Below are 19382 nucleotides of genomic sequence, written 5' to 3' on the forward strand. Positions count from 1 at the left end.
ACATACAAACATACACATACACAACATACACACGCACACATTCAGAGGAATGCACGGGCGTCAAGCAGGGCATGAGCCTGGAGCTGGGGTGAGTTTACCTGGGTTCAACATCAGAGAGGCACAGAGGTGGCTGGTGGAGCCAGAAACCAGAAAAGGAGGGGTAATGAGGAGATGAAAATCCTGGGGTGCATCCTGATTCACCTGGGCTGATGGGAGTATTGTGGTGCTTGACGTGGACATTGATGTCCAAGTACTGTTTCAGGGGCAGGATGGGACCACCACCCAGAGGCTGTGAAACACTGGTTGGAAGTCATCAGGCATGAAGGAGGGGTTTCTGAAGTTCTCAATAGCAGCTAGCAGGTAGTTTGATATAAAGATGAAGAATATGGAAATGAGTGAGAGAAGGGTGGAAAAATCTGAAATTCCATGACAGGACATGGAAGTCCCCTCTTGATAATAAAGACAGAAAGAATGGAGGCTTATTCAAATATTGCAACACACATGGGAAAACACTTGGCTTTGAAACAAATAAATTAGTTTCTAATTATAAAACCTGGCTCCTTTATAGACACTGTTTTCTCTGCTTGGAATGAACTATTGAGGCGATTACAGACAAAAGTATTTTCCTATCACGTAAGAAGTGATGGCAAATTAGTTTATAAATATTTAGCAGTTTTTCAGTCAAGCCAATACAAGAAGAAAACACTTTATTGTCCATCATGCTGAATAGAGTCCTGCAATATTATTAAAAATAGATTATGTTTTCCTCATTGGGAACTGCAGACATAATATGGTTATATAACACATTTTCTCTCTCAGGAGTCTAAAGGGTTCAAATCAGGTTTGAATTCGGGTTTGGTCATTGTGTGAAATAAAGGGAAAATTGGAAGTCAATCCCAGAGATCACTATGGGCAAAAATGCAATTCTCCGGCCTGATCAATTGGAATGGCTGTCTTTAGAGTTGTCAGTAGAGATAGATACTTGCTAAACATCGGGTTTCTTCACCTCGAGTGTAGCAGACCTAACAGGAACCATTTGTGCCGAGTCCTATTTCTTTGCGGACTGGTTTCACTGAGACACTGGAGCAGTGAAGAGCTAAATGAAGTTTAACCCCAATTGCAAGCATTTAATACCCACATTATTACAGTAATCATAAAGGAATGAAGTGCTGCTAAATAATAAGCGGGATAAAAATCGCTGCATTTCTCTATGAGCTTACATGATTTCTCTGGAATATTTCCTTGCATCTTAAAAAATATATTATGAGCTTCCTAATTTCATTTTAGGAAATGGGTTATGATGCATTACAATTTACACAAATAAAAGTCTTGGAGAGCATTGCATCTATAAAGCATGAAGATAACTTATTGTTCTGGCAAATGATAAAACTGCTTACAGTGGCAGCTGTGATTTATTGAAGCAATTCAAATACACTTGGAAAGTATATTAGCTTTGCCTCTACCCACAAAGGGCGCGTTTGAGCAGGGTAGGACACACCAGTGATAAATTACAGACCAGATCCAAGTGAAGGCAATTGGCACATCAGATACCTAAAGGCTCCAAATTATAGCAAGAATGTGTTTTCCATGATAATCCCTCATATGCAGTGGCATCTAGGGTAGGCAAAGAAACAAATTAGCACCTGATTGTTTTATTTTGTGATGGTGTTTTTATTATTTGTTTAATAATAAAGCTTCTCTTGTTTTCATCAATAAAGAGATTGGCACCTCCAAACTGCGTTCAACATTACCTCAAGCACATGTGCCATTAAAACTATAACTGGTGGGGATTTACAAATTGGTTCCAGAACAAAACTTGGCTGAGCCATGTGCCTACATTTACCAAAGAATCCAAAATGCCCAGTTTCCTCTTGAAAAAATAAAAACATGACTCTAACTATGGGACAGGCATTTAAAACCCAGAAAGTTTAATTTCTAATGGAAGATCACTGAATGGAGCATTTTACTGCATTGGTTATTAGATATCCCCCTTAAGTAGAAAAAAAGCACCTTAGAAGAGAAAATCTTCAGCATCAGTGCTCCTGTCCTGTGCAGGCTCTGTGAGGTTAATCACCAGTTGTTGCCATCCATGCATCAAGCACTTACTAAGTGCCAACAATTGAAACAATCTACTCTCCTTACTGCATTGGTGACTGACAAGTTAGTCCTAGGATTATCTTCATTTTACAGATCAGAACACTGAGGCAGTGGTTAATGGGTCCAAAGTCAAACATCTATACTCGACAGAGATCTGAAGCCAGATAATCTAACTTCTTAGTTCTTCTTTCTAACCATTCCATTATATAGGACAAATTATTTATGTTTAATAATAAATGAAGCCAATCTATTTAAAAGGACCAATTCTTATCTTTTCCATCTTACTCAGTTTTGATCTCAGTAGGAGGAAACTACTTATGTTTGATTAATTTAATAAGCGTTCAAAGTACTCCCTTCATTACACTTTCATGACACCTCTTTGTTTCTTGGGATAGATACAAATGTAGGGATCTGAAGGGGTATGTGCACCCCGATGTTTATAGCAGCAATGTCCACAATAGCCAAACTATGGAAAGAGCCAAGATGTCCATCGACAGATGAATGGATAAAGAAGATGTGGTATATATATACAATGGAATATTATGCAGCCATCAAAAGGAATGAAATCTTGCCATTTGCAATGACATGGATGGAACTGGAGGATATTATGCTGAGTGAAGTAAGTCAATCAGAGAAAGACATGTAGCATATGATCTCACTGATATGAGGAATTCTTAATCTCAGGAAACAAACTGAGGGTTGCTGGAGTGGTGGAGGGTGGGAGGGATGGGGTGGCTGGGTGATAGACATTGGGGAGGGTATGTGCTATGGTGAGCACTGTGAATTGTGTAAGGCTGTTGAATCACAGACCTGTACCTCTGAAATAAATAATACATTATATGTTTAAAAAAAGAAGGAAGGGAAAGTAGGATAGTAGGAAAGGAAAAATGAAGGGGGGGAAATCAGAGGGGGAGACGAATCATGAGAGACTATGGACTCTGAGAAACAAACTGAGGGTTCTAGAGGGGACGGGGGTGGAGGGATGGGTTAGCCTGGTGATGGGTATTAAAGAGGGCACGTATTGAATGGAAAAAAAAAAAATTGTATCCCAGCTGTGCCCAATTGACAAGAAGGATTGCTGACTGATGTTCTGTACACTGATGCTTCACTTATGGAATAAGCTAAAGGACTCAGGGCAAAAGAGACAACCCAGTTAATTACATGTCAGTATCTATGTACTAAACCCCATGCTTTTCATTCTTACCTAAGAAGTTTAGCTATCACTCAGAATCAATCTCAGACATGTTTCTAACAAGCTTTGTTATCACACTCTCAATCCTAATCAGAGTAGAAGAAAAAAAATGGGGGTCAAGGCAATTCTGCTTAGAATTTGCCATTTTGACAGATGTAAACCAGGAAAAACAAGAATAGGCTTGGAATATTTAGGGTAAGAACAAAAAGGTTATGTTCAGTGTATATACTCTGTTTATTTAGTTTACATTTAAGTCCAATTATTTAAAAGGATAATTTTTTTAATTCACCTAAGAAAAATTTTCCCTGTCCTTCAGCAGCAGTACATATGTGAGACAACAATGTGTGTCTCATAATTTTAATTCTGATGTTGTGACTTTGTATTTAATCAACAGAATATAGAGAATTACTTCAGGTCCTGAGCAGTGAAGAGGTTTTGAAAATAATGCATGTTAAACTTTTTGCCATAACTCAGTAAGTAGTTGAAAACCTTCTATAGACTCTGTATATCTGTGTGTGTATAATGAATATTTCTATCTTTCCTATATAAGCAACAGAACTGTAATTTTTTAGTAAACCTGGCAGGCTTACATTTACCTCTCCACAACCATTTAGAAAAACACACTGCATATATATGCAAGCAGAAAACCAAAACTCCCACAAAACATTATCCAGGGTTCCCTCTTTTGCCTAGTAATTCTCTATTCTCACTGACCTCTTTTGTGACCAAAGAAAACTGTACTTGAGAAGGTCACCTGGAGTTAGGGATGTAGGTGTGACAGTGAGAGCAATTCCTGCCTTCCACCCATTGTGTCCTAAGCTGCTATCCCCACAGCGCTATGGAGGAAAGCACATAACAATCCAAATTTAGTCTTGAAGACCAGGGTCATACATCAGCACTTGGAGAGAAAAAATAAAAAAGAATACACAGAGGAAAAAAAAGAAAAACACTGAAATCTGTTGCCATACCACTTTATGTTGGTCAAGTGTTATCTTTCTAGTGCAAGCTGTCAGGCTTGAAAATTAAAAGCAGAGTATTAAAACTAAACATTTCTAAAAATGTTATTATTTATCATTCAAAAGGATGCATATAATACACCTATAATTTTTCTTGACAAAGTACGTTTCTAAGAGCCTTTTACAAGAACTAAAACTATTATTTCCATCAACCTTCCATTTTTCTTGGCCTACCAACAAAAGTTAAAACTTTCACCACACTCTTCTATGGGCAAGAAGAGATACTAACACTTAATTGCCTAAAACAAGTAAAAATCTTTTTAATGCACTTTTAAATTTTCATCAGCCTTAGTAATTCAACCCCATCTGAAAATCATATTTGGAATACAAAATGGTCATTAGCATAATTTTACTGTTGATGAACAATTTCTGAATGTTTCTACAAATATTAAAAGGTGATGGAAAATTTGGAAATGATACCACTTAACACTTGGAACTGTGGGATGCCCCTATCTAGGCCTCTAATTTGTCATTAAAGTCAGTTGTGACTACAAACTCAAGATTAATGTACTATATTCACTTATGTAAAATTTACTAGATTTTACAGTGATCCCTAAAAGACTTTTGATTGCCAAAAAGAGAACCACTGGGTTGCCATTTTGGGGGTTGTCCAAGATCCATGTGGTTCCACGGGATTAAGTAATAAATAGCTCTTTTCCCTAATGGGTATAACTGCAGGGTGAAGAGCAAGGTGGAGCAGACAGCCACCTCCTGACTCCTTGCCCTCCGTGAGGCATGTCAATGACAGAGGGATGTTACATACAGGTCAAGACTTAAACAACATTATCAAGCACATAAATCAACGTTCTAGGAGTCCTCCACAGATGTCAACCCACGAGGTAGTGTTGACTCTTTTAAGAGTTGTCCTAAGGCTACATGAGAATCCCACCTTCTTCTACCAAGAACAAGGCTGGAAGAGAAATATCCAAGAGGGACAGAAATGAAACAAGTGGGGGAACTATCAATCAGAAGCATGGGGAGCTTAATGAACCCAAAGTATGTCATTTAATTTTATTAGAGAACTTTTGATGGGCCTCCTTGACCCTAGTTGTGTAATCAGTCATATTCTTAAAAAGACACACAGAATCACTAATTTTAGCCCTATGTCCAAGGGGTTTTCCTTTATTGGGTCTCATTATTTGGTCTGATGCTTGTGTCCCCTACGGAGGCCCCTGATTCAGTTCTCCTGTGGTTATTTCAAAAGTCTGAAGTATTTCAGAGAATCCAGTCTGCCTGAGCATTAGAATCAGTAACATTTAGTAAAAGGAATCACTGATGTGACCCCTCCCCAGTAGGACTGAGTAATTTTGGGAATGATGGTGCTTTATAGTTTACTTGGCTTCAAAGCCACATCTGGTTTTAAACTTCTGGCCGTCAATATGATGCTAAATGAAACCTTAACAAAACCCCGACATATGCAAGTCTTTGAATCAGGATTCAATCATCTGCCTAGAAGCATCTTTTCCAGCATTTGGTCTTATTATTTTAGGAAATTGTGGCATCTGCCATTTGTTCATTCAAGAAATCCTGCCTGTGTGCCAACTACATGAGGTTTATATTGACACAGTTGGTATCAACTGGTCATAAGTGGTCAAGGATGCCTTTTAGCCCTCATGAATCCAATACTCACCAGACATAAGAAGACATTATAATGAGAGCAAATACATGAGGACCTGCAAGTCTCAGGCAGAGGGTCAAATAAACTAATAACCTGAATAGTCTCACACCTGTTACCAATATTATTGATTGTATATAGAAAAGCAAATACATAAAAACTGAGAAATAATATCAGCATTTCCCTAATAACATCACAAATACCATTTTTAAGTTGTCAAAGTATAGTCTACTTGTTTACCAACACAAATAAAAATATTTTCCACGACAGAAGATCTCTGTAATTTTGGTTTAAAAATATATGAAAAGATATCAACTAACTTCTGGGAAAACATTTTTTTATGTGTAAGAATAATGATAGATATTCCGTGTGTGTGTGTGTGTGTGTGTGTGTGTGTGGTTACTAAAAAATTTTTGACTTTGGTGTTGAGGGTTCTGTCTTTGGAAAAAGCTCTTTGTTATTTAAACGTGTTGTAAAATCACAACAGATTTGAAAGGATTCATGATGAATAATGCAAATGGCTTCAGCATGTCTCCAGATATCCGTGTCTCCAGATATCACTGAATTTCTACCTGGTCCTCCTATTAGGGACTCAATAAACACTTGCTGAATAAATGCCTGGTTACAAAACTGATGTTTGGCTTTCACTTGGAAATTCAACCTGTAGAAACAGAACTCACGATATACCCTGAAGAAACCTTTTTGCTCGTGGCATTAAAATCACTGGTGGCTATAGCGCTAATCTTTCCAGTTTCTACCTTCTGGAAATTCATGATATCTTAGCTCCTACTTTCTACCATTTAATAATAAAGAATCACATTGGCTCCACTCAGATTATTTTTCCCTCAGAGGATTAAAATATTCCTTTTAAAAACAGAGTAGACAGCCCCAATGGGATGCCTCCATGGGCATCAAAGCACAGAGGAAAGAAGGTAGTGCAGGAAGGCTACTCTTCAACAGAAAGTCCCTGTCTTCACGTGAGCAGTTACTGTATAACTTCATCATATGAAGAAGAAACACTTATGAAGGCACAGAGATCTTATGAGTAGTTTATTAGTAGCTTTGCCTTATAAGTTGTCACACTTGCTGGCCAGATGCCATTTTTTTCATGTACCTTGCCTCCATCAAACCACTCAGCCACCTTCTAGTCAGAATCTTCTTTGAACACATCTCTAAATCCAGAGAAAACAAACATTTGCGTTATCAGACAGTATTCCTGGCAACATACACACCTTGGAAAATGTGGAAGGAAATTTGCACCCTGTTTGAACCGGATAGTATCCCGCCCATGGATGCTTTAGAACATAGGGAAGGAAATAAAAATCAGAAGAACTCTCAAAGTAGATTTGTTTGGACTGAGAAATGAAATCATCCTTGACCACTTGAATATTAATGGCATGTTAAGTCCTTGAGAATGTATTTTGGAAAAGCTGATCTGTCTGAGCATTAGAATCAGTTACACTTAGTTTAAAAGAAAAAAAAAGCTTTTACAGAGACTGGAGAAATATAACCTCCCCATAAAAACTGAGTAATCCCTGGGGAGAGGTGGTGCCCAACCCTCAGCAATTCAGGAAAATCCAGTTATCTGCATTTTTTATAAGCTCCCCTCCTCATCCTAATATGGGTGGAACATCTCTTGGAAAATAATGACTTAGGGACTATGCAGGTGCATTTTTCCCATGGCTGATTTCAATCACATCACCACCTTTCCTGAAGAAAAGTCTATCATCTACTGTTCTGTGATGGGGTCTTTAATTTTGAAGTCTTTAAGGTTTCCATTTGCTTTCACAATGCCTCCAAATTCCTCCAGGTACATAATAAAGTTCTAATAAATCAATGAAATTCATCTCAAGTCCCTTGAAGGCCAGCAGACATGAAACTCCCAGTTGATTTATTTTTCTACTTCCTACTTCTACTTCCATGCCTGTTAGCTCCCAAAATAAAGCCATCTGTGGTGATTTCACAGAGGTTCTGGCTTCTCTGGAGACTCTTGCATTCCCCAAACCCAACAGAGTCTTCGGCTACAAATCTAGCCTAAAGAGCCAGATGGCAGTTGTCCTACAAATGCTGGCTGTCACCACTGGGCAAAGGTACAGAATCGCATAGCCAGTCTTCACGACAATCCTGCAGACCCCAAGGGCCACCAGTGTGAGCTGGAATGGGAAGAGAGCTCCTGGGGTGCTGAGAGCTGGCATTACTGATTCACACAATTTATAGTCAGTTACTGTCACCACAAACCAACAACAAAGACAACCACCACAAAGGGAAGAAAAAAAGAACAAGAAAGAAAGGTTTTGGTGTCTTTTTACTCTGTTTTATTGCAGTCTCTTGAATAAACCCTGGCATGTCCTTTTTTAGGTTTTTAATCTCCATTTATAAACGCACACAGATACAATGTGATGTTTAATATATGTCATCTAGTTCCTGAAGGTATAATGTAATTTCTGCAACATTAGAGTGGCTCAAAATGAGAAGGAACACAGAAACGCTGTTTCTGTTCTGGTTAATTCTAGCTGGCGGTAAAACAATCCAATGTGCTAGTATTTGTTGACAACATTATAAGAACGCTTTAGCAAAGCACATCAGTTTCCACCTTACTATCTTTCCTCAACTCTTCAGTTTGAAAAGAATAAGCAGATTTCTGCAAGGCAAGAAGAGGCCTCAGAAGAAACAAAAGCTGCTGACAAACTTGTCCTTGGACTTCCAGACCCCATAAGTGTCAGAAAAAAATGTCAGTTGTTTACACCAACCCCCCCCATTCACAGACAAAGCAGATACTAATTCTCTGAGCTTTGTTACTTGTGCTGAAGACTGGTGCCTGAAAAAGAGGCTAAACTATTGGCAAACTCTTAAATTCCTAAAGTTCCAAGCAGAACAGGTGGCTCAATGACCCAGAAAAGGAAGCGAAAGCCTATGGTACACTGAATATCCTTGAATAACTGACCAGCTCAGCAGCGGAATAATTTAGAAATCAACAACTGTACAGTATTCATATTCTCTTTCATTGTCCTGAGAAGGAAAACAATACAGAGAAGAGGGATAAAGTGGACTGGGAAGAGGTAGAGCTTTGGCTCCCGATATGGTCTTATTGCTATCCTGGGGCACAGTGAGAGCTCAGGACTAAAAATCACATCGGTTAATCCCCATACTTGCTGAACGGCATCTCTGAATTAGACTTCATAGATTACCTATCTATAAATTCACGGGTCTCTATTCGCCTTACTGTTTTCAATAGCGGGGAGAAAGGCATTTTGGGCTTATGGGAGCTTATTTAGAAGTATACCTAATAAGTATGTCACGAGTTTTGCCAAATCAATACATTAATTTTCACAGCAGTCACCAAACATGCCATTATGTCCTGCCAGAGATTTAAAAATACCTTTGATGCAAATTTCAGAGACTGAAAATAAATGTAAAAGTAAGTGCGACCAGTCATTTAAATTCGGTTCATTAGGACAATCACATTCACAGACACACACATTTCTTAAAACCCAGTTTCCCCTTTCTCTTTTTTAATGTTTAAAAAAGACCAGCTAAAGGCAATAATGAAAAAAGGCCCATTTCACAGCTGAACTGTTTTCACTGATGGGAAAACGGAGCAAGGGGTTGGTGGTGGCACCTCAGTGGCTAGTTTTCAAGAGCAGGGACTCTTGTCTCCATTGTAGTTTCTGTACCTGGCAAACAGCAGGGCTGAGGGGCACTAGGGAAGGAGGTAGGGAGCAAATGTTTCCATGGATTTTTTTTTTTTTTTTTACCACATTCCTGTTGCCAAGGAAACCGTCTCCTTTGTATGGCGTGTTCATAAAGGCACTTGAGGTAGACTCCAACTCAAAGAGTGTGAGCTCCTTGAATTGTATCAGTTTTAACAATGGGAAATTAAAAAGACAAAAGCGCTTGACAGAACGTGGAAAAATACCCTGAAACTTCTGTGGAGTCCTCCCTGCTTGGGGAGAAGAGCTGCAAGCCGGTAACAACAATTTATAATGAAATATTTGTTGGATACGGAAGTTAAATAAGATAGATAAATGAGAGATTTGAAAGCTTTAGTCTCCTCTCCCCCCCACCGCTTATACACTTTTTCTTTGAAGGAGAAACCAGGAATGGGAATGCAAGGACTGCTTTGGGAAACATTTCATGTTGTAATTGTTATTATTCTAGAAGACTCTGTGGGGTGTTCAGGGCTCACTGTGAGTGCTTCCCAGTGACTGAGGCAATGCTCTGGGCCCTTTGGGCCTACAAGGTTGGGAGTAGGCTGATTGCCATCATTGCTATTAAAATTGTGTCACACACTATTCCAAATTGAATTTTTAAATTTTCCATTTGTTTTCTGCCAGTATATAAAATATTGTATATTAAATATTGATTCGTGTATATTGTCCTTATATTCTGCAATACTGTTAAATTCCCTAATGAGTTCTAGTAGTTGTTTTGTACACTGTTTAGAATTTTTTATGTAAATATGCGTGTCACCTGCACATACAATTTTACTTCTAAAAAAGACCATGTCACAGAAATGTCAGAAGACTCGGTTTACTTGCAAGTGTAAAATGAGTTTTAAGTGAGTAAAAATGCTGTATTAATAAAAAAGTGGCATGATCTATGATTGCAATATATGTATGTGTCAATCATGTGTACATACATAAGCTCAAAGGCAGAAAAAGAAGAGGCAAAAATAATCCATTATTGTGTTGGCATGGAGTTTTAGCGTCTTTTTTAAAACATCCTTTACTGCAAGTACTGTGTTGTTTTGACAGTTTATAAAAGTTACATATGCACAAGAAAACTACAAAAGTTACCCACTAAAGCAATCTTCTCTTCCTCCTAATTCTTGTCACGATTTTCAGCAAGGCAGGAGCTTTTGTTTCTGATTCATACTTTGGATTGTTCTGCTTGAGTCACCTCTGCAGTAGGAGCTGAGCCTTTCTGACCAGATGGATCTAGTTAGTCTCAACTGGGGAAATCGAAGTGTCCATCAAGATGCACTGAAGAGCGCCTCAAGCTTTCTGATCTCCACAGTGTAATACCACACAGTCTGTTTAACACCCTCTGTGCCTAGGTGAGTAATTAGAGTGATATTGGTTGATAAGTTGCTACTGTTGGAAAACAGTGCATGGAATGCCTGCTCGGAGCTGGCTCAGCAAATTCGACCGCATGCTCTTAGAATAGCTTGGGATGTATACTCCACTGCGCTACCCTGCATTCGGCAAAGTGTGTTTGGGGCTCTATTCTGGCCCCTTTTTCTGCCCCTAATTTCTTATTCTCAAGACAATTATGACCCACACGGCTCATGAAAAGTGCAATGGTGCTGAACCTAATACAAAAACAAAAGTAAAACACAAGAGTAAGAGCATCTGGGAGAATGTTAAAAATTCAATTATAATGAGTCTCGAGGTGCCTTCAAAGAAATGGTGAAGGGATCAGGAAGAAGATGTCAGCAAGCAATTAGGGATTGGTGGCAGTCCTTGCAGGGCATCGAAACCATCACGGCAGCCAGGGAGGGTCAGTGGGCAACTGACCACAGAGGCAGGCCCGGGGCAGCTTCAGAGATTTGGATGAGAGCTTAAGTGTGAAGGCTACTACTGCATGCTGCTGACATGCTCTTCCAGTGAAGAGATGTGTAGAAATGCCTGCACCATGGAATCATGCTGTAACAGCTGAATCAATTAGTGACCCTACTTGTAAGTATGTGACCCCCCCACCCCCCGCCCAGACTCTAAAGAGGGTGTGTGAGTCACTGTGTTTCTTCGAGAATTACACTACTTCTCTTAGGCTCAGACAATCTTGTAGCCTTCCTGGGTTATAGAGATTGCTACTTGGCTCTGAACTAAAATGTTCATGAACCACTCATGTAGACAGGAAGGCCCATGGTGTTTCAGGACTGAAGGGAGTGATGAGAGTCTGTTCTTATGCTGATGGTCTGGGGAAGGGGCAAACTAGCATGTGTGAGTCCAAGTAGATCGGTTTTACTGAATATCCATTTGTGTCCCCACAAAAAGCAGCCACATCTGAGGACAGTGGAAAGAAGAAAGAATTTCAGAAAACAGCACATTTTAGGGCTGCAGACTTCTGAGGTCGTGTCCTTTAAATTTAATGGTTTGTACACTGCTCTCTTTTCAAAGAAGGAACAGCAAAACGTCTAAGCAATAGTGAGCCCCTTGGAAATGACAAATTTAAACACCATCCAAAAGCCTGACAATTTTCCTGTGGGCACCACTGCATCATTGAATTTGGGAAACAAAATAAAAATAACACCCTTCAAGATGCTCTTCACTTTTTTATCACTACAAATTTCCAAGTTTGAAGTCACCAACCCTGAGGGTAACTTTATGCTGGCTCTAAGGACAGCAAGGTGGAGAGAAGACAGTTTAGTACTCTTGATGTTCTCTGTTCAGAAGGTGGGGAAAACCCAGCATATTCTCCTTAATCATTGGAATGTTGGATCATGAATATCTCTGGAGGTATTAGGTGTCCTATCTCATAATGGAAAGGAGTATGTGGAATGGAAAGAAATAAGTTTAATAAATTAAAATGAGAAGAAATGCAGACAACTAAAGCATGGTATGAAAATCACCCAGAGTTTAGAGTGAAAAGTATGTTTATTATAAGGAGAAAGAAACAAAAAAAAAAAAAAAGAGAGAGAGAGAGAGAGAGAGAGAAAGAAATAGGTCCAGAGAATTGAAGATAGAAAGTAAATAAAATGAGAAGACAGATTTGGAGATGGGGAAGCAATGAATACCATGAAGAATTGAAACAACAAAGTGCTTCCAAAGAAAGGAGGGACTGAAAAATAAGGCGATTTATAGATGAAGGCAAAGTTGGCTGCAGTAACAAGAAATTGGCAAAAAATTAATAAGAAAGAAAAGGAGGAGAAAATTAAAAGGATGGACCAAGACTGCATATGCCACAAAATATCCTAACTTCTCTTCATTTAGTTCAGTGAAACTATCGGGTAAACCTGGCCACTTGGAACTAGTAGTTTGGGTTCTTTAGATTTTTCTAGAGTTCACATTCTCTCTTAGGAAAGCTGTGCATGAATGTTAGAATTTTGGAAATAAAAAACATAATTTGTATGCTTTTCTTGCCACCTTTCTTTCCTTGCCATCTCTAAGCCAAATCTTTCTTTTCTCTAACAAACTACTGCTTCTACTTTTGGTTGCATAATACAAAAAATAAAAGATACTGTTATGTCTATCTTAGTCCCTGTCTTTGTAGAAAAGCAGAAATCCTAACCACACCAGTAGTGCTAAACTGCATAACAAATGAGTAGATAAACACCAAAAGCTACATAAAATGCAAAGTGCTAAAGCAACTCTTAGAAACATGTTGAATAAATCCATTTTACCATAACCTCCTAGGGGACAGAGAGAACCTGGCCATCTGTATTGTTTTGGTTACCTGTAAGGCTTTCAGATCTAAAAATAGCATGATTCCTATTATTGCTCCTAATAATGTTAACCTTTCTCATAACCCTGGCTTAATACTTCTCATTCCCATTTCTGTAAATGGAATGATTAGACCAATTAATGAAAGAAACACATGAACATTTCCATAGAAACCTTTTCCAGACTCAGATTTTCAGAACAGCATGTTCCGCAAGGATTTATCCATGTGACTTCCACTGATGTTAACAGAAATCAGACAATTAAAGCCTCGTGTAACTCTTTGATAACCGACCCCCTCTGCTTTTAGTAACATAATAATGCAGACACCCAAGGCGCGCATGGCTTCCTCAAGGTGGTCAAATGCAACAATTTCTGCATTGCTTCTCTGAGTGATTATTGGTTATACATTTTTAAAAATGTATTTAAAAATATATAGAGGGATTATTAAGGCTTCAAGCATTAAAATATATGTAAATTATACATAGGGTAACTAGATAAATAAATCTTTTTTAAAACCATCAAGTTTGGAAAAGGCGTTTTAAGACTAAAAAAGAAAATCCCACTGTCTAGAAATTAATATATCTTATTGGTCACACTGGTATTCCAAATTCTTTCTTTAGCTCTGATGGTCCTTCCTCGCATCTCCACCCATTCCCCAAAGGAAGAAAGTCAAGGGGAGGAATACTATAAGAGCAAAGAAAGAGAAGTTCTTTTTCAAAGATAAAACTCCTCTCAGTTGCATTGACACTGCTTAATAAGTCAAGCTGAAAATACAGGATTCACTGTCAACTTTACACAAGCGCTCTGGTTAAATAAATTTATAGACTCCATTAAAGTACATTTTGCCCCATCCCAAATGTGTTTCAAAACAACATTAAAGAGACAATAATCGTTTTTCCTACTAGGAGATGTTATTATGAACAATATTCTATCACAACAAAAATAATACTACTACAAGAAGAAAAAAGCTAAACATATCGCTGTTTATTGAACTTCCATGCAGACCTATCAGGAAAGGAGCTGTGGCTTTGGTCTATTTTCAAATATACACATGTCGTAGATAATGACATCTTCCTGCCAGAGACGCCACCGAGTCCATTCCTTTGTTAAAAACTCAAAAGGGAGCTAAGTGATTGAAGAAAGGAGTTGCCTTGAATAGAGGGTCCTATGAGCAGTTTTCAGGGTCTGGTTAGTCCCTGCCATCTGAACAATTTCAAAACTAATCTGTTGAAATGAGTGTTGATGGGAACATTATTCCTTTAAATTTATAAAAATTCATAAATTTCTAAGCATACACAAAAGTCCAAACATAATATCCCCCTGAAAGCGGCCCAAAGGGTCTGTGACCTATTCCTTGGGCAAGTGTCTGAACCTTGAAAAAGGCGTGTGTTTGTTTGTTGCTGTGGATTGATTTGTTATGCTGTCTCTCTATCTGATTTCATACCATTTAACTACAGTTTTGCTCTTATTCATATTTGAGATGGAGACTGAGAGGTTTCCATTTAGCCGTTTCAATCTTCACACATTCTCTCCTCTCTCTTTCTCTCTCTCTCTCATACACACACCGACACATACACACAGCTACCTAACCCTCCGTGTTCATGCTAACTTGAAAAGAGGTACACATATTATTCATTCTTTCAACACTTCTGAGTCCCTGTTGTGTTGTGGAATCATGCTATATTTACTTTCTATCTCAAAATTTGGATCTGTAAACATTAATGCACTAATTCTAAATATAATTCATGAGCACTGTGAATTGTGCAAGACTGTTGAATCACAGATCTGTACCTCTGAAACAAATAATACATTATATGTTAAAAAAAAAAAAGAAGAAGAAGAAGAAGAAGACAGCAGGAGGGGAAGAATGAAGGGGGGGAAATCGGAGGGGGAAATGAACCATGAGAGACAATGGACTCTGAGAAACAAACTGAGGGTTCTAGAGGGGAGGGGGGTGGGAGGATGGGTTAGCCTGGTGATGAGTATTAAAGAGGGCACGTTCTGCATGGAGCACTGGGTGTTTTACACAAATAATGAATCATGGAACACTACATCAAAAACTAATGATGTAATGTATGGTGATTAACATAACATAATAATAAAAAATAAAAAATAAAAATGTATGAAATAATAAAAAAAAGGTCATACGCTAACTACGAAGTATTAATTTTTGCCTAAAATATAAATAATGTCAAATCAAAGAGTGAATTTGCGTAGGTTCCTTCCCTTTGCTACAGCTTATACATAGGCCAGCCATGATTAAAAATTTGCTATCTATGACATTGTTCTCCAGATGGCAGGCCATTAGCATCGGCATCCCCTGGGAATGCGCTCGAATGTGCTCAAAATGTAGAATCTCAGGACTCACCCCAGAACTACTGTGTCAAAATATGCATCTGATCAAGACCCTAGGTGGTATATATGCTTATTAAAGTTTAGGGAGCCCTGGCTACAGTAACCCTCCCTCAAACACCCACAACATGGGAGGGGCTGAGAATGGCATTTACAAGCTCTTCTCAGGAATCCAGAGAGGCATGGAAAAATCCAATGGCCTGTTATATAGCTAGCATTTCTGACAGGCTGAACCCTCCAATCCCACAAGTCCTCAGTGAAGAACTCCCTACACACAAAAGGTTTTCTGCATATGTAGAATGGAGGTTTGAATCAATGCAATCTATATCCTAAAGGTCAGAGTGTCCCTAAAGATTCCTGGATTAGGCTGTTATCCTATCATCAGTTAGCAAAATAAAACAAACAGGATCTACATTCCCTGACCTGATTTTCTCTTCCCTCGGTGTTCTTCTGTATGCTCTTTATTTACATATATTTTGAATTCATTGCAAATGTTCTTTATCTGCATCCATCCTTCTTCTCTTTGATCAACTGGACAACACGAAGCCTGTGGCAGGCTTGTTTCTGTCTTCTCTAACAGGACAGAGAAAGATGATACTCTGAGGGGGTCGAAGCTCCAATTTCTGTCTTATGAAGGGGTGATAACACATCTCCCAAGTTTTCTGTTTGCATGCTCTCCTTATAACCTGCACATGGTACTAAGACCAAATATCCAAGGGCAGAATCTCACAAGTCAGACTTGGTCACACTGAGTAAGCCTGCTGGGTTTCTGAAACCTGTGTTTGTCAATGAATCTGTGAAGACTGAGGTACTAGAAGCCCCCCACCCCCCTTTCTGGCTCTGACAAGAAAGACGCCACACTGGGCAGGAGGCTGACCTTTCTCAGTTTCCTCATTTAACCAAACTGAGCATTTAAATTCTGAGTCTACTCTTCATACCTCATTCATACCTCATGATGGCTGTTTGGCAGAGTGTAAGAGAGAGTCCAAGTGAGGCTTATGTTAAATATAAGTGAAAGAGTGAGTTGAGCAGCTCAAACAATTTTGAAGACCTCTGTCACTGTCTCCTGCAAGGATTCCAACTCTGCTTTGCCAGGCGAGTTGGCTCGTCATTTACCCCACCCAGAGCCCTGACAGGACCGGAGCAGAAGTAAACTAAATAGGCTTAAGGAAGCCCCACAAAAGCTGCATGGACTTTTGCAATATGATGCATTATTTAAGATTTCTTTTTCATGGTTTCCTTCCGAGCTATAATTTGAAAAGTAAAACATTTTCACGGAAATTGCTCTATGAAACTGGTTTTTACCCAAAATGAAGCATTCAGCAGAATGGCTGGGAGTGGAGGAGGGGGGCAGGAAAGGGATTTAAAAAACAGAGGTAAGCGGCATCTCCAGAACTTTCAGAATCTACTCCAAAGGATTTGCTGCAGTTATAAACTAACCGAATGGAGGGTTCCCTCAAGTATCGTGTTTCCCCCTTCCTGCTCTGCTCTGCTCTGCGGCCATTCTACTTTCACGACAATTAAGAATCCAGGTTCTCCTGATCTATCAGAAAAGCAGCACTATTGGACCGCCTGTTGTAAACAGTAATCTACATTATTCTTCTACCTAAACCTAGAGTAATATCATTGGCATTAAGCAAAGTGTTGGAAGCCTGGCACGTAAGGGATATAGGCAACAGTGTGTGGCAACAGCTTACCCAAACCTCATTGGTCACAGGGCCTTACCTTCCGGACTATTTTTATGGAATGTTTCTAACATTTTTTAGGGAATCAAACATGTCTTAATTATTTGAGGAAAAAAAAAAACAACAAATGTTAACATGCTTTGAATAACTTCAAAGTTTCCCCCACATCCTTGGACTCCAGGGAAACTGAGGGTAATCTTTGCCTTAAGATTCATGTCAGGACTATAGGAAGTCTTATAATTGGAGTCGTGAATATCATCCCTTAGCCACGGATAGAACTAGTAAGCAGAAAATCATCAAAAATATAGAAGATCTGAACAACAAAATAAACTGACAGGATTTTAATTGACATGTCTAGAACATTTCCACCAAACAACAGCAGAGTACTCAATTGTTTTCAAGAGGTTATGGAGCATTCAGCAAGTTAGACCATATCCTGGTCCATAAAACCAACTTCAACAATCTTCTAAGAGTTGAAATCATACAGAGTATGTTCTTTAATTGTAATGGAATCAGTCTAGAATCAATGACAGAAATACAACAAGGAAACTTCCAAACACTTGGGTATTAAACAAAACACCTCTAAATAATCCATAGATCAAAGAGGAAATCTCACAGAAATTAAAAAATATATATATACAAATGAATGAAATGGAAATACAGCACATAAAAATATGGGGCACATTGTTAAAGTAAGGCTATGAAGGAAACCTATAGCACTAAGTATGCTCGCATTAAAAAAGACAAAAAGTCCTAAATCAGTAATCTCACTTTCTACCTCAAGAAACTACATAAAGTAGAACAAAATAAAGCGAATGTGTGCAGAAGGAAGAAAATAAAAAAGATACGAACAGAAATCAATGAAAACAAAACAATAAAATAGAGAAAATCAATAAAACAAAGTGGTAGTTCCTTGAAAAGTTCAATAAAATTGATAAATCTAGGAAGATTTACAAAACTGAGAAGGGCGAATTTAAAAATCACCAATAGTAAGAAAAAAAAAAACCAGGATATCCCAACATATCCTGCAGCCATTCAAAGGATAATAAATACCACTAATAACTTTTCACTCATAAATCCAGCAACTTAGAAGAAATGAGCCAATTCCTCAATGACCACAAAGGACCAAAACTCAGCAAAAATGAGACAGATCATCTGAATACTCTTGTAACCATAACTATTTCATAATTAAAAGCTCTAGGAATTATATTCATGTAAAAAGTAAAAAAAATAATGCTTCTGAAAATCCCCAGGCCGAGAGTGTCACTGGAGGATTCTATCAAACATTTAATTCGGCACCATTTTTACACAATTCCTTCCAAAAAAACAGAAGAGGAGGGAACACTTCCCAATTCATTTTATGAGGCCATTATTATTCTGATACCAAAACAGGATTTATTCATCCCCACATGCCAAGCGTATAGGATTTTACAAGCCCATTTTTGTGGCTTTTAGAACATGTGCAAGATTGTGGAGGGTGGAGAATGAAGCTACATATATTTCTTTTTTAGTCAAACTGAGAAAGGATTTAGAGTTGGAGACAAGATTCAAGATGAATTCTTTTTTTTCTCTCTCTTTTCAATATGTGATCCGCACATAAATGTCTCAGCTGCGCTCTGTCATTTGCCGTTAGTGACCAGCACTGCAACGGAACATGAAAGCCTGTGGTCAGTCGGGAGCCAAAGTCCAGAGTCCCCCATTTGTTCTGCTATTAGTCAACCTGATTGTACTTGGATAATTAATTAGATGCTATCTGCCTCCGTAACACGGGCCTGCAGGTTTAGTTCCAAGGGGCTCGTTTATGATCATCCATGACAATAAATAAAGGCAACACTAGTAACTAGGTTTATGTGATTGTGATAAAGTGATTAATGTGCAGGTTTAAAACCAGGCAAGCCTGGGTGCTCCTCCCAATCTGATCAACCCTGAGACCCTGGGTAACTTATTTCTGAACAGGGGTGCTCACAGCTATTTCCCTTGTAAATTTGTGGTGGGGATGAAAAAACGCGATGTTTGTAAATACTTAACATAGCAACTAGCTCC

At 38.6% G+C, this 19382-nt stretch overlaps 1 protein-coding gene across 21 annotated transcripts in view; it reads right to left on the reverse strand.

Moving 5' to 3' along the window:
* ARPP21 (cAMP regulated phosphoprotein 21) overlaps window positions 1-19382 on the reverse strand; it is a 153746-nt gene that overhangs the window by 26340 nt on the left and 108024 nt on the right. The gene's annotated exons all lie outside the window — the stretch shown is intronic.

The sequence above is a fragment of the Halichoerus grypus genome, chromosome 1 (assembly GCF_964656455.1).
Source record: "Halichoerus grypus chromosome 1, mHalGry1.hap1.1, whole genome shotgun sequence".
In the NCBI taxonomy this organism is placed as follows: Eukaryota; Metazoa; Chordata; class Mammalia; order Carnivora; family Phocidae; genus Halichoerus; species Halichoerus grypus.